Here is a 13,801-nt window from a genome sequence, read left to right on the forward strand (position 1 = left end):
AGTTTAACAGTTCTTCCTTTGAAAAGAAAAGCATGATAAAGTGGGGGGTGGGGGAGGTTGCAAGACTGAAGGGAAGCGGTCCACGATTTAGGGAGAGGCCCTGGGCGCAAAGCCCTGACCGGAGCTGGCCTCCCTTCCAGGAGCAGACGCAGGCACCTAGAGCGCGCACAGACCCGGGATCAGGCTGGCCGGGAGCATTGGAGCCAAGTTCTGGGAGCCGCGCGCTCCAAAGTCACCCGCCCTCGGTGGAGCTGGAGTTGCAGATGCGGCTCCCGGGCATCACCGGGAAACCGTGGTTAGATAGGTTCGGACCAGGGGCGACCCTGGGTCCGTGCAGCCAGGCAGCGCTCAGCGGGGAGCGCGGCATCTAGAGCCCGGGCAGCCGCCGCCCCTTCCTCCCGCGCCGGCTGGACCGCGGGCCTGAGCGGGGATCGCTCCCCTCGGCGCCGAGGAAGCGGCCCCAACATCCCGCCCGTCTGCACCCCAACTCCGTGGACCCCGGACGCGCCCTGCATAGTGGGGCGCGGCTCCCTTACCGTGCGGCGGCTCCGGGCGGCTTCTCGGCCCCGCGGCGCGCGGGGCATTTTTTTCTGGGAAACTTCTCTCTGGGTCCGCAGGGCTGAGCCGGGGCGGGCAGGAAAAGCGCTCCGCGCCGGGAGGCTGCGACCATCCGGGAACTTCGCCGAGATGTGAGCCCTCCCCCTCGGCCCGCGTCCTCCCCCTACGGCCCCCGCCACACGAGGACGCCGAGGCAGCCGCTGGCCCTTCGCCCTTCGCCCTCGCCGCGCCCTGCCCCCCGAGGCTGGCGGGACCCGAGCCTGGGCTGGGCTCTCCCCGGGGCGGGGTGCGGACCTGGAAGGGATACCCAACCGAGGACGCTGTCCCTAGAGACTGCCTGGACCTCTGACTGGCGTCCTCTCCCCACACCACAAGGAAAGCCTTTTCCCGTCATCTCCACTCCGCTCCCGAATCAGAGGGCCCCGCTTTGAGAAACTTAAAAGTTTCCATTCACTTTAAAAGCTGGCTTTTGAAATGGAGTGGCCCCACTGAAGCCCAAGGGCCACGCGCGTCCCCAGTCTCCGCCCACTGGGAGCGCATTGCTCTTCCCTAGGTAAGGTGCCAGTCAGTTGGGATTCTTGGAATCTATTTTTTCCCCCCCATCGACTTTTGCAAACATAGAAAGAGCAAGAGCAGAGCGAATGTAAGGAGAAAACAGAGGCCCTTCCACATGGCTCTCAAAACCACCACCCTCAGGCCTCAAAGGCAACTTAACACTAGGATGACACGTTAGAACATATACATTTGAAAAAACAAAGACGAATTATGGTCAGTATAACTACTGGACCATACTGTAAACACACCGAGACTATGTAGCTCTCTGAGTTAAAATTCGGAAAGCTTCCAGAAGATGCACCTCAGAATTTGGCATCTAAGATGCGGAGCCGTTGGCTTCAGGCTTTCTGGGCTGAGTCGTTCCTATGCGTGCATTCTCTGTGACATGCTTCTGTCAGATACTATAATCCTGGAAAGGCAGTGACTCTCCTAATTTCTTATTGGCTTTTTGAGTAGGAGTTCCTAAATGTACTTTTTTTTGTTTGTTTTGTTTTTGTTATTTTTAGGTCTCACTATGAATTCCAGGATAGTCACAAACTCCCACAGTTAGCTGTATTCATCATCTAAGTTTTATTTTATATTTGCCTTTTATGTATGTATTTATTTAATGTGTATACGTGGTTTGCCTGCAAATATGTCTGCATCATGTGCATGCCTGGAGCCACAGAGGCCATAAGAAGGTGTGGGGTGCCCTGAGAATGGAATTACAGACACCACGTAGACGCTGGGAATCTAACTAGTGTCCTCTGTAAGAGCAGCAAGCGCTCTTAACCACTGAACCATTTCTCCAGCTCTGGCCACGATTCTTGACATTGAGTTTGGATCTTTTCCTGGGGTAGCAATGTATGGTAAACATTTCCTCTTGTTGCTTGACAACACGGGGAATCCATGAGGAGAGTAAAGCATCCATACTCTGCCATGTGCTGTGTGGCTAAGCAGTGGAAGCAGCCAGGGTCATTAAGTACATGTTCAGCTTGAGAAGGTTTCTACTTGCATTTGGTCTTTCCGTTGTAGACAGAGGAGCTCTGAACCTCTTCCTCTTGCTTCATGACTCCCATCTTGGGAGCCACTCTAATCCTGTGCCTTAGGACCCCACCCCTACAATCAGAACTTTATTGTGGTTACCTTCCCCTGATTAGATGGCAGTCTCAAATACCAAAAAAAGGAGGAGCTTGCTCTCCTTGTTCAATTCTCACAGGAACCTCAGTGAACTAGGCATCTGTCTCTATTGTGCACACAGGAACAGTGCCCCAGAAAGCTTGGCTGGCCTGCCCAAAATGTCTTAGCAAATGAATTTCTAAATCCAGATCATTACAATGTTAATACCTTGCTCTGACCACCATGCCCTAAGTCTCTTGACTTGATTTCCTCTGTCCGTTCCACCTCTGAGCTGCTACAGGCAGAAATGACCTGAATTATGATCCCTGAATGCTAAGCTACAAAAGAAGAACAAATTGTTACAAGCTTTAGTAAAGTGCTGGTGTCCAAGCAGCTCTGGTTACAGGCTCTGTGCTCGTTTCGGTTCTGTCTTCTGGGTTCATGCAGGAAGGGTGTGGAATAGCGGGTGAATGGGACTCTGTGCTTGGCCAGGGGAAGCAGCAAAGGATCAGGGAGGACATGCTGGGGAGGACGGTGTCTGCAGGCTGCTTTGCACCGCATGAGTGCATATCTAATAAATACATCCAAAAGTGAAAAGCAATGCTCCTGAGAGCTGAGTGTTTTACTTACTGACACTGTCCCTTATTCAAAAAAAAAAAAAAAAAAAAAAAAAAAAAAAAAAAAAAAACCAGAATTTTATAAAGCCTAAAGACAGAACTGAATATGGTAATATTTAGACCTCTGAGATAACAAATTCACCAAATATTTTCACTCCATTTTTTTCTTTCCTAAAAATATGTACTTATTCTAAATAATGTGAATAGTTGATAGGCATAAAAACAGAAAGTGAAAGCAACCTACAATCCTGTCTAAAAGCAGTCATTTGTGGTTTTCCATGCTTTTTCCTGTGAATTTTTGTTACATGGCAAATAGGCATGAAGGTGTAAGTCAGTGGTAGAGTGTTTGTCTAAGATTTCCACGGTTCTGGGGTTGATTCCCCACCTGTACACACACAGACACACATACACACACAGACACACACAGACACACACAGATACACACAGAGACACACACACACAGACACACATACACAGACACACACAGACACACACAGAGACACACACACACAGACACATATACACAGACACACACAGATACACACAGACACACATACACAGACACACAGAGACACACACAGATACACACAGACACACACAGACACACACACAAGCTCACTCGACAATAATCTATTGCATTGGTTATCTGCTGCTATGTGAAATTATCATAAACTTACCAGGTCAAAACCACATCCAGTTATTACTTCAGGGCTCTGAGTGAGTGAGCACCGTGTGACTCAGTTCTCTGTTCAGAGGCTGTGTTCTTGACTGGAGGTGCTGGAGGAAGATCCACTTCCAGGTGCAGGCTGGTCACTGACAGCACTAGTTCCCAGCTGAGATGGGGCTGCAGCACCCATTTCCCTCCCAGCTGTCAGCTTCAGGGTGCTCTTCGCACTCAGAAGCCAGCACACTCTGTCTTCACATCCAGGAACAGACTCTCCATACGCAAACTTTTTACATTCACAGTATGTATGCCAGGATAAGCCCTACCCGCTAATCCCACTGAAGCTGATCCCCCTCTTAAACTCAGTCTAATTCCATCCATGACACCCTTCACAGCAGCCTCTAGATTAGGACCAGTTTGAATAACTACTGGAAACGGTAGGATAGAATTCTCATGCGTATGAAAGCTTATCTTTCCATTCCTCGAAGACTCAACAAATATAATTCATTCATTCTTTCTCTCTTCCTTCCTTCCTTCCTTCCTTCCTTTCTTTCTTTCTTTCTTTCTTTCTTATTTATTTATTGGTTTTTTTGAGACAGGGTTTCTCTGTGTAGCCCTGGCTGTCCTGGAACTCACTCTGTAGACCAGGCTGGCCTCGAACTCAGAAATCCGCCTGCCTCTGCCTCCCAAGTGTTGGGATTAAAGGCGTGTGCCACCACCGCCTGGCTCGCTCTTTCTTTCTTTCTTTCTTTCTTTCTTTCTTTCTTTCTTTCTTTCTTTTTCAGCTACATGTTTTTCACTGTATTATGTACCACAGTTCAGCCAAATGCCCTAAGAGTGGACATTTATATCACTTTCAGTTGTTTTCCTGCTTTGTACACAATAACCATAGATACTCTTAAGTGCTTGCTTATGTACCATGAACTTCTCTAACTAGCAATCTAATGTATGGAGATTAATGCCATAACTTATAAAAGCAATTTCCATGGGACAAGTGGGATTGAAAAGTGGGAAAGATCTGTACCTTCTCCTTTTTTTCCCAAAAAAAAAAAAAAAGAAAGAAAGAAATAGCACATTTTATTTACTTATTCATGAGCGTGAGAGGAAGTGTGTGCATCCCATGACCTGCATGTGGAAGTCAGAAGACAAGCTGGTTCTCTCCTTCCCTGATGTGGGTCCTGGGGGTTGAACTCACGGCGTCAGACTTGATGGTGAGCATTTTTACCTGCTAAGGTGGTGAAGATTTGTGTTTTGATAGACACTGCCAACTTCTCCCCAAAGTGTTAGTATCAATGAATATTTACAACAGTGTCTAAGAATTTAGACCTTTTAAATAATAATCACATATTTTATAAACAAATGCCATCCATACACTGCTTTTCATTAGAAGGCCTTACATATAATAGTTGACTGCATTGGTTCTACGTCTGGCTGCTTGTCTCCAGCCTTGGAGCTCTGATTTCCCGTGTGACCTGGAAGAGCTGACCAAGCTTTAGGTCCTGTATGTATCTCCATTGGTGATCTCAGTGGCACGTTCTGTATTAATTAGCCATTGCTGTGTAACAGGATACTCTAAAAGGTCGTGACTTAAAAAAAAACATTTATTGTATCATAGTTTCTGTGGATTAAGAACGTGGGTGTAGTTCAACTGGGTAGTTTTAGCTGATAATCTCTGACAGAACTGAAGGCAGAGAAGCTGGCCAGGGCTGCTGCTGTCACCTGGAGGTGTGCCTAGAGAAGGACTCATTTTCAAGGTGCCTTGTACCTCTGTTTATAAGATTTTGTTCTTCACTGGCTATTGGCTGACGACATCACTCTTGATAGTCAGTCTGTTGGAATTGAGAAGCATGTAAGTGACTAGTCAGGCACACTTCTGGGTGTGTCTATGAGGACATTTTCTAAGAGAATTAACCAACAAGGACAGACCTCATGACATCTCAGAGCTGCCTAGGAGATTGTTATCCTAGAATTAGTTTGCTTTAGCCACCCAGGTACTTGGTGTGGTCCAAGGGAGCCTGGCTACATTGCTAACAGGCAGGAGACCTTGGCATTGCCCAGATGACCATGGTTTTGTGGGTTTATAGAAAACAAGAGTAATGGAATCAGAGAGACTTCCATCCAGATTTCAAAGGAAAGACTGGGAGGCCAGACTATGCAGCAGGGTCAGGAAGCATGCAGGCCGCCCCTCAGAAGGTAAGCTGAAGACACAGTGGAGACTCCAGCAAGGTAGACATGCCAAGACCATGGAGCATCTGCTGGAGAACCACTGCTAGCCCAGAGCAGAACCAGCTTTAAACAGGCCACATAAGCTGCAAGTGACAAAGCCAAAAAGTGGGGCTGTCCAATCCTATGGTGCTGGGACATGGGCCTAATGTTTGCCCTGCTGAGTCTTGACCTTAGTTTGATCCAGTGCTTCCTCTCTGTTCCTCAGAGTCCCCCTTTTGTAATGGGAATGTTTCCTCTGTGCCTCTGAATGACAGGGGCATATCACTTGTCTTTTATTTTTCTCATAGCTTTGAATCTCACAGAAGATTTTGAAGTTGAAGTTTAAGCAGTCTTGGAATTCTTAAGACTTTGGGGGCCCTTGGAGATGAAATAAATGCATTTTGCATCATGATCTGAACATGAGCCTTTTGGGGGCCAAAGGCAGAATGTCATGGCTTGGATGTACTATAAGCTCAGAGACTGGGTGACTGCTTCCCAGTGCTTGGCTTTTAAGGAAGTGCCTGCTTCTGGAGAGTTATAGCTAATCAATGGATTACTCCCTCAATAGACTCATAATGTGATGACATTATTAGCAAGTCATTAAAAGATGGGAATCAGGCCACCATCATGGACACAAGTCACATGCAGCCCATCAAACTGGCTAGGGTAACCAAAGTGCTGGACAGGACTGGTTCACAGTGACAGAGCACATAGGTGCATGTGGAATTTATGAATGACACTAGCCGCTGTAGCATCTGAAACATCAAAGGCCCTGCTCGAGAGGGTGCTGTGCTCACTCAGTTGGAGTTAGAAAGAGAGGCTCAGAGATTGCACTGACCTTGCTAGGGAGTCCTAGATATTCACCACTTAGCCCATGGGATGACCTGCCCCTGTTAAAGCAGTGTGTGTGTGTGTGTGTGTGTGTGTGTGTGTGTGTGTGTGTGTAAGTGGGAATCAGGACTTACTTGGAGAAAATAAGTCACTGGTGTATGCACTCAATGGTTACATCTCACCCTGGCTCCTTCTGTATTCCCTCTCTGTCCACCATGAGACAAAGAACATCTTTTTCCACCATCTTCCACCACTGTGGTGTTCTATCCAAGTACATGGGACCAAACAAATGTGGATGGAAACCTCCGAAGCCATGAGCCGAAACCTTATTCCCCTAAAGTTGTTTGTGGGTGGTTTTGTGTCATGGCGATGAGAAGTCCCCCTAACACACTGGCTGTGTGCATCTCCCTGGTCTAACACAAATCACAACGACTTTTCTCCTGAAACTGAGCAAGATCAGACACCTAAAGACAGAGGCCATGGTCTTTTTGTAACCTGATCTTTGGCAGCCCATCCCTGTGCCATGCTCTGCTTGTTAGACATTCCTAAGCTAGGCAAGATGGCACATTCTTATAATCCCAGCTTCCTGGGTGGCTGAGGCAGGAGGACCATGAGTTTAAGACTAATCTGGGCAATATAGTGAGAACTTCTGTCTCAAAATTAAAAAGTAGAGGTCACTAAATCTGGATCACATGATGAGTCACGGAGACACAGGGATGTAGGAACCTGTCATCATTTTGGAAGTATCCTGCCAGCTTCTCAAGAAGATGTCGTGAGTTGAGACTTGAAAATAATATATATACACAGTGACGTTTTCTAGTAAGCACTCAAAGTTTATTACTGTTGTTATTGTTTCTATTATTAACATTATTATATATTGATTATTGTAGGGGTGATATTTAGAAAATGGTGCCTAGTCCGGTTTGTTCCTGGCCAGCCACCATGTTCCCGATGCTCCTCGGCTTTGACTGGGGCTCTGGCTAGCTAGATGTGCAGGCCCTGGCACCCACGAGATGCCAGTGTGAGGGATGGCTCTGCCAACCCTCCATGCTGTATCCACAAAGCTTGGCTGAACCCCAGACAATATCTGCCATCCTCGCAGTACTTGGTAGAAATGAGACTCTTAAGCTTAATGATTATCTAAAAGATTTATATATTTAGAAATGCTCAATCAACAAGATGCTCACACAATTAGAGTAGTTACCCAATATCTAACCTTTTGATAGAAATTACTGCCTAGGACAGCTTTCGACCCATCAGTGGTTCTCCATGGCTGATAGCCTCCTTCTGCCCTTTTCTCCTCCCCTTCCTTTCCTTCTTCCTCCCCTTCCTCTCCTTCTCTCCTCCCAACTCATCACTCCGCCTACCTTTCATACTGCCCAATCACTGAGCTCCACTGCATATACAATGTAGCAGTAGCAGGAAATTATCCTGCTACAGATTATACCCATTTTCATGCTTGACTTAGTATAATTAAGAACAAAAGAATGGCATCAAAATAAAGCTATTATTTGTATTGTGTGGCTGGCAATTTCTAGCAAGAAATAGAAATCTGCCTACCTGAGGTAACTAGGGAGGCATTAAATAGGGATTAATGACTAAAATGCTTAGGAAAGAGACTAGGGATGGACCATGCTTCAGAATGAGAACATCGGGGACTCACTGAGATTCCTAGGCCTGAAAGGGAGGCCATTAGGCAGAATGGGAGACAGATCTTACGGGAGGGGCTGCTGGCGTGTGACATTCAGCTGTAGAGCGTGCTGGCCATCACGGCCCAGCAGGGTGGGGGCTAAAGGAATCAATACCTTGATTTATTCTTTTCTTGCAAGGGTCACTTGTCTCCTGAGCCTGGTTGGGAGCCTTGAATGTCCACGTGGCTCAAGTTTTCTCTCTAGAGCAAGGTGGTGACCAGGGGGATGTGAGTGCAGGGGGATGGAAGATGTGCAACTGGACAAACATACCTAGTCACTAAGGGACCATTTCCTGGGCATGGACTGGTCCTGCATGTAAAAAACTAAAGCCTTTGAATTTTCATGAAAGGTGGCTTCAAGAGAGTGGCACAAGGCATTGATGTCATCATTGGCTTACATGTCTTCTACGTACAAGACCTTACCTATGGGTTAATGGGGATTTAAACTGACCTGAGGATGTAGTTCAGTGTTCAGTCCCTGCCTGGCATGCATGATCACACACTGCAGAACACATCAAATAAACAAAAGCAATACTGACTCCTAGCTGGCAGACAGGTCCTCGGCAATCCCACGTGGGCTTTGTTTTATTTTGGGGCACGGATGCAGCGGTTGATTTGAAAGGCGTTTGTGTTGTTCATACCTTCTGATTGCACAACTGACCTCTGACTGATGGTGGCGCCTAGGCTCGTTTGTGTGGAATCCGTGCAGGTACCTGCTGAAGGTGGGGTAGACTCTCTGAAAAGCACAGAGCTTTCCCGAAACCCTTCTCCAGACGCAGCAGCCGTGTGAGAGGAGACGGTGAGGAAACACAGCACCAACTGGAGGTTCAGAGAGAAGTAGGAACAATGTAATGACAGAGAAAGGGGTGCTCACATGGAGTAGGCAAGCGGGGTACCCTTCTAGGTGTCTGTATTCATGGGGCGCTCCTGTGGAAATATCAATTGGTTTTTAAAAATCCATTTCCTATTTCATGTGTATGTGGTGTGTGTGTGTGTGTGTTTATCATATTACGCCCACTAGGGTCTTCTATGCCCACTCACACTCCCGGGGAGAGCTTTCTTCTTCATAAGAAGTGTCCCTCCTAACATGTCTCTCTCTCTCTCTCTCTCTCTCTCTCTCTTTTTTTTTTTTAATTTTCTTTTCTGATGATCCTCTGTATTTAATTACAGTCACTCGCATTGTTTAGTGGCAGATAGGCAGCTAGCTAGTGGCTCTACCACTAAAGAAAGGGACTCCCTTACCTCAGGGCATTTGAATAGTTTTTTTTTTTTTTCAAAGCTTTAAGACTGCAGAGGTAAAAAAATAATACTGCAAAGGTCAAAGAGGGCTTGATTTATTTAAATTATTTATTTGTTATGGTTATTAACATCTATTTTTATTTTCAATAATTTATTTATTTTTATTTTATGTGTATGAGTATTTTACCCCCATGGATGTGTGTATCGCATGCATGTCTAGTGCTTGCAGAGGTCAGAAGGTTTCACATCCCCTGGAACTGGAGTTGGAGAGGACTGTGAGCTGCCACATGGGTGCTTGGTCTTGAGCCTAGGCCCTCTGCAAGAGTAACCAGTGCTACTAATCACTGAGCTACCGTTCCAGCCCTATGCTTATTTTTTTAAATGTGAGGATGCTGTTAAAATCAATGTTCTACATGACGAGGGGGCTGGACAGATGGCTCAATGGTTAGGAGAGCCAGCTGCTCTTCCAGAGATCCCGGGTTTGATTCCCGGCACTCACATGGCTGTTCACAAACACCTATAACGCCAGTCCTAGAGGATACAGCGCCCTCTTCTGGCCTCTCTGGGCACTACATGCATGTGGTAAACAGACATACACATAAAAAATTGTTTACAGTTTTAAGATAAACATTTTAAAAAGGAGATGGAGCATTTATTAAAGTATCTCTCAGATAATTTTAAAGAGTTATGGATGATAGGAAATAAGGAGAATATGAGGATAAAAGAGACATCAAAGAAGACTAGCAATTAATGCTTACTTATATAAACTCATTCCCAGGAAGGCCTATTGACATATATATTAACAGATTGCGTGCTAGGGACATATAAAGAAAGGGTAACAACATTTTAACCTGTAACTGAAGAAACATCGGGAAAATGCTATTTAAAACTTGCAGATTTCGACATGAGTGTGTGCGGGAGACTGACACACACAGGAAGCAGACACGTCCTCTGCTTTGTTATCGGCCGCTGACAGCCCACAGACAGGTTGGACCTCCTCCTATGTCTTCCTTAGTTTATTTTTCTTTTCTCATTTTTAGAGCTTGTTAGCATCTCCATCACTGCAGGGAAAGCTCTAGAAGATTGTTCTACATTCTCTTATGATACGATCATTCGTGTGTGGCCTGTGGAGAAACAGGAGAGGCTCTGGGGAAGAGTTCCACACTCACAGTTCCCAGAAATGAGGGAAAGCACCTGCCATTCAAGCATACTTGGAAAGATGGAAAGGCGTGGCCGGGAGGCAGCGCTTTGAGGGGGTGAGGAGACGGCGGGGGACCGAGCAGGGACAGGAGAACCTAGGTCAGATTTTATTGTGGTTTCTAGAGGGAGAGTGAGCAGTTTAGAAGTTGAAATCTGAATTGTTCTGGATGACTTTAAACCATAGGAGTGTTCTCTGGCTGCCTGGAATCTGGCCCTGGGGCGGTGAAGGTGAAAGTATTTTGCCTCTAGGTTGTAGGGCAGATAGAAGATCAGCTCTGGGCTGATCAGTTTGCATTTCACAAGGCTGCTCTTGTCAGGAGCCCTTGTAATCTCTAGGAATTGGAGCTTGCCCAACAAGGCAGGTCTTTCCAAGCCACAAAATGCCAAACGTAATAAATAATTATTGTATGCAAACCAATTGGCGCTAGGGAGAAAAGTAAGCCGGAACTGTCCTCAGGGAGTAGCAAAGAAGGAAGACGCTTGGGCCTCAAGCACACTCCAGAATCAGAATGAGGGTGTTGAGGAAATATTTGGGTGCCATGTGATTTATTACTCACGTGTTCTAAATGAAGAAACCGAGGCCCATGACAATGACAGTGTGTGCCTGCTGTCCTGGATACTTGGAAGGCTGAGATGAAGATTTTTGAGAGCCCAGGTGTGTTAGGGCAGCCTGCACAACTCAACAAAAATATCCAAACCTACCTGAAAAGAAAAAAAGGAGAAAGAAAAGGAGATGGGGAGCGAGGGAACTGAGGAGGAGGAGGAAGAAGATGATGATGATAAATCCACATAAAATACTGCTTATTGTGGCATAGGCTTGTAATCACAGCACTGCTGAGCCAGAGACAGGCAGGTCCCTAGAGGTCCCTGCCCAGCCAGCCTTACCTACTTAGCAAACTCCTGGCCACCTGGAGACTGTCTCAAAACCCAGGGTAGGTGGTTCTTGAGGAACAACACCTGAACTGTGTCCCCTGGCCGACACACACACACACAGACACATGCACAAAAAAATTTGCAAAGTTTAAATATTAGACGATCCAAATATGAACAATAAGTTACTACAAATAGAATCTATGAGAGGAGAATAGTTATGAAAATCTGTAGTCTGCAATACTAAATACTAAATAGTAGTTTAAATTCTAAACCTGAAAACTTTTATGAACTGAAAACGTATTGATGCCTTTTTTCTTTAACTTTTTCTTTCTTTCTTTGGACGTTATGGACAGAATACAGTATGGCTACAGAAGCAGCAAACTGCAAAGACAGAGGAGAAGAAAACACCTGGTTTCATTTATAATTAACAGGAAAGCCAGCCGCTAAATTAATAACAAGTGGGCAGGCTTCCAGGGAAGGTCCTTTCCTAATGACCACACTTGTGGAATTCCCACTCTCTGTGTGCAATGGACACACCTGCTGGGTTTTGAGCCAGCAAGAGATTCAGCAAAAATGAGAAGCACAGTTGCATGCAAGAGCCCACCATTTGGACGTACCCAAAACCGGGTTAGCTTGACTTTCTATGCAGAGATCCATGTGAGGCTCCTGCAGATGGCACAGATGTCATCAACCCCAATCTTCCAGGTCACAGGGCTACTGCCTTCTGCCTTTTCACTTAAAAGTGCTTCTTGCCCGCCCTGCTGTTGGTGCCACTGCTGGTGTCCAGGCCCATTGCTGCTGCCATTTTGGAAACACTATGATGATGCATTCCTTTTCCGGATGGCAGATGTTCTTGTCTTTCTTTTATTTGATTTTATCTGTTTATTCTGTGCTGTGTGCACACGTGTGCATGCAATGGTTCAAATGCCATGGCATCAAATGCATGTGAGGTGGGGGGGTGGCGGGGGGAGGCTGTGGGTCAGAGGACAACTTAAGGAGGTGGTTCTCTTCTTCATTTTGTGGGTCTTGGGGATCAAGCTTGGGTCTTCAAGTCTGGTGGCAGCGCCTTTGTTGGCAGAGCCATCGCACTTGCCTGGCCTTCCCTTCTGTATGATGACAAGCAGCTGTCATTGGTCAGCCACCAGATGCTACTTGAAATACTCAATAGTTTAGAAAAGGAAAAGTTCCCTTCATCTGTCCCTTTAATGTAAAGTGACATTTTAACAACAGCAACAACTGGCTTTTGAGAACAAATTTCAAGTATAAAGAGATTTTTTTTTTAAACAGGGGCTTGAAAATGTCCAGTCTATGGTCCTGTTAAAAAAAAAAAAGTTTACTATCTATAAAAACCCTTATGCCTATACACTTTCAAACCTCAGAGGAAGGCCCGGAGAGATGGCGCAATAGTTAAGAGCATTTGTTCCTCTTCCACAGGACCCCAGTTCAGTTCTCAGCATCCATGTGATGGTTCAGAACCATCTACGACTAGAGTCCTAAGGGATCTGACATTCTCTCTGACCTCCAATGGCACCGAACGCACATGTACACGTACATAGATACAAGCAAGACACTCAGACACATAATATAGAAATAGAGTGTTAAAAAATACTCAAGAGCCAGGCAGTGGTGGTGCACGCCTTTAATCCTAGCACTTGGGAGGCAGAGGCAGGCGGATTTCTGAGTTTGAGGCCAGCCTGGTCTACAGAGTGAGTTCCTGGACAGCCAGGGGTACTCAGAGAAACCCTGTCTCGAATAACCAAAAAAAGAAAAAAGAAAAAAAGAAAAAAGAAGAAAAGAAACTCAAGAACAGATGGGTTTGTCTTCCTAAGTACTTTAGAAGACAAAGCTGTCTGAACCCTTTGTTAAAGAAAAATGCAATTAGGGTATAAATAGTTCTTCCCTAGTACATGTGAAGCCTGAGTTTGACCCCCATATACATAGATACATATGTATATTGATAATACATCAGGTTCTAGTAAGCTTATAAGAGCAATGATGGACTTCACTGAAGAGAAACATTTACCTGTCAAATCTCTATAAACCCCTGTGGATCCCCGTGGATGGGACTGAAAATGAATTTCCCAGGGCTCATGAGCGCTCAGAACCTTTAGAGCTAGGTCCCCTCTGCTGGCCGGCAGCATGGTTCCAAAGCAAGCAGTAAACGCAGAATCAGGCTTTTAAATCACTTTACCAAATAGTGGAACAGTGAAAAGATCTGTGGCTCCCAACGGTGGCCGGGATTCTCGGATGGTGGGCGTGTTCTGTGAGATA

At 45.9% G+C, this 13,801-nt stretch overlaps 1 protein-coding gene and 2 pseudogenes across 2 annotated transcripts in view; 1 reads left to right on the forward strand and 2 right to left on the reverse strand.

Annotated features, from left to right (window-relative positions):
- The window catches only part of Wipf1 (WAS/WASL interacting protein family member 1), a 107,921-nt gene extending 107,221 nt beyond the window's left edge, over nucleotides 1–700 (reverse strand). The window contains exon 1 of one of the 2 annotated variants that reach the window (XM_034496241.2): nucleotides 537–700. The gene's annotated coding sequence lies outside the window, so the exon portion shown is untranslated. The remainder of the gene's footprint in view (nucleotides 1–536) is intronic. The other variant, XM_076928910.1, reaches the window with a different exon arrangement.
- Nucleotides 701–6,324: 5,624 nt separating this feature from the next.
- LOC117703141 (small ribosomal subunit protein eS28 pseudogene) lies at nucleotides 6,325–6,534 on the forward strand (annotated as a pseudogene).
- Nucleotides 6,535–12,017: 5,483 nt separating this feature from the next.
- On the reverse strand, nucleotides 12,018–12,341 carry LOC117704557 (E3 ubiquitin-protein ligase RBX1 pseudogene; annotated as a pseudogene).
- Between the last annotated feature and the right edge of the window lie 1,460 nt (nucleotides 12,342–13,801).

This window comes from Arvicanthis niloticus, chromosome 2, assembly GCF_011762505.2.
Source record: "Arvicanthis niloticus isolate mArvNil1 chromosome 2, mArvNil1.pat.X, whole genome shotgun sequence".
NCBI lineage: Eukaryota > Metazoa > Chordata > Mammalia > Rodentia > Muridae > Arvicanthis > Arvicanthis niloticus.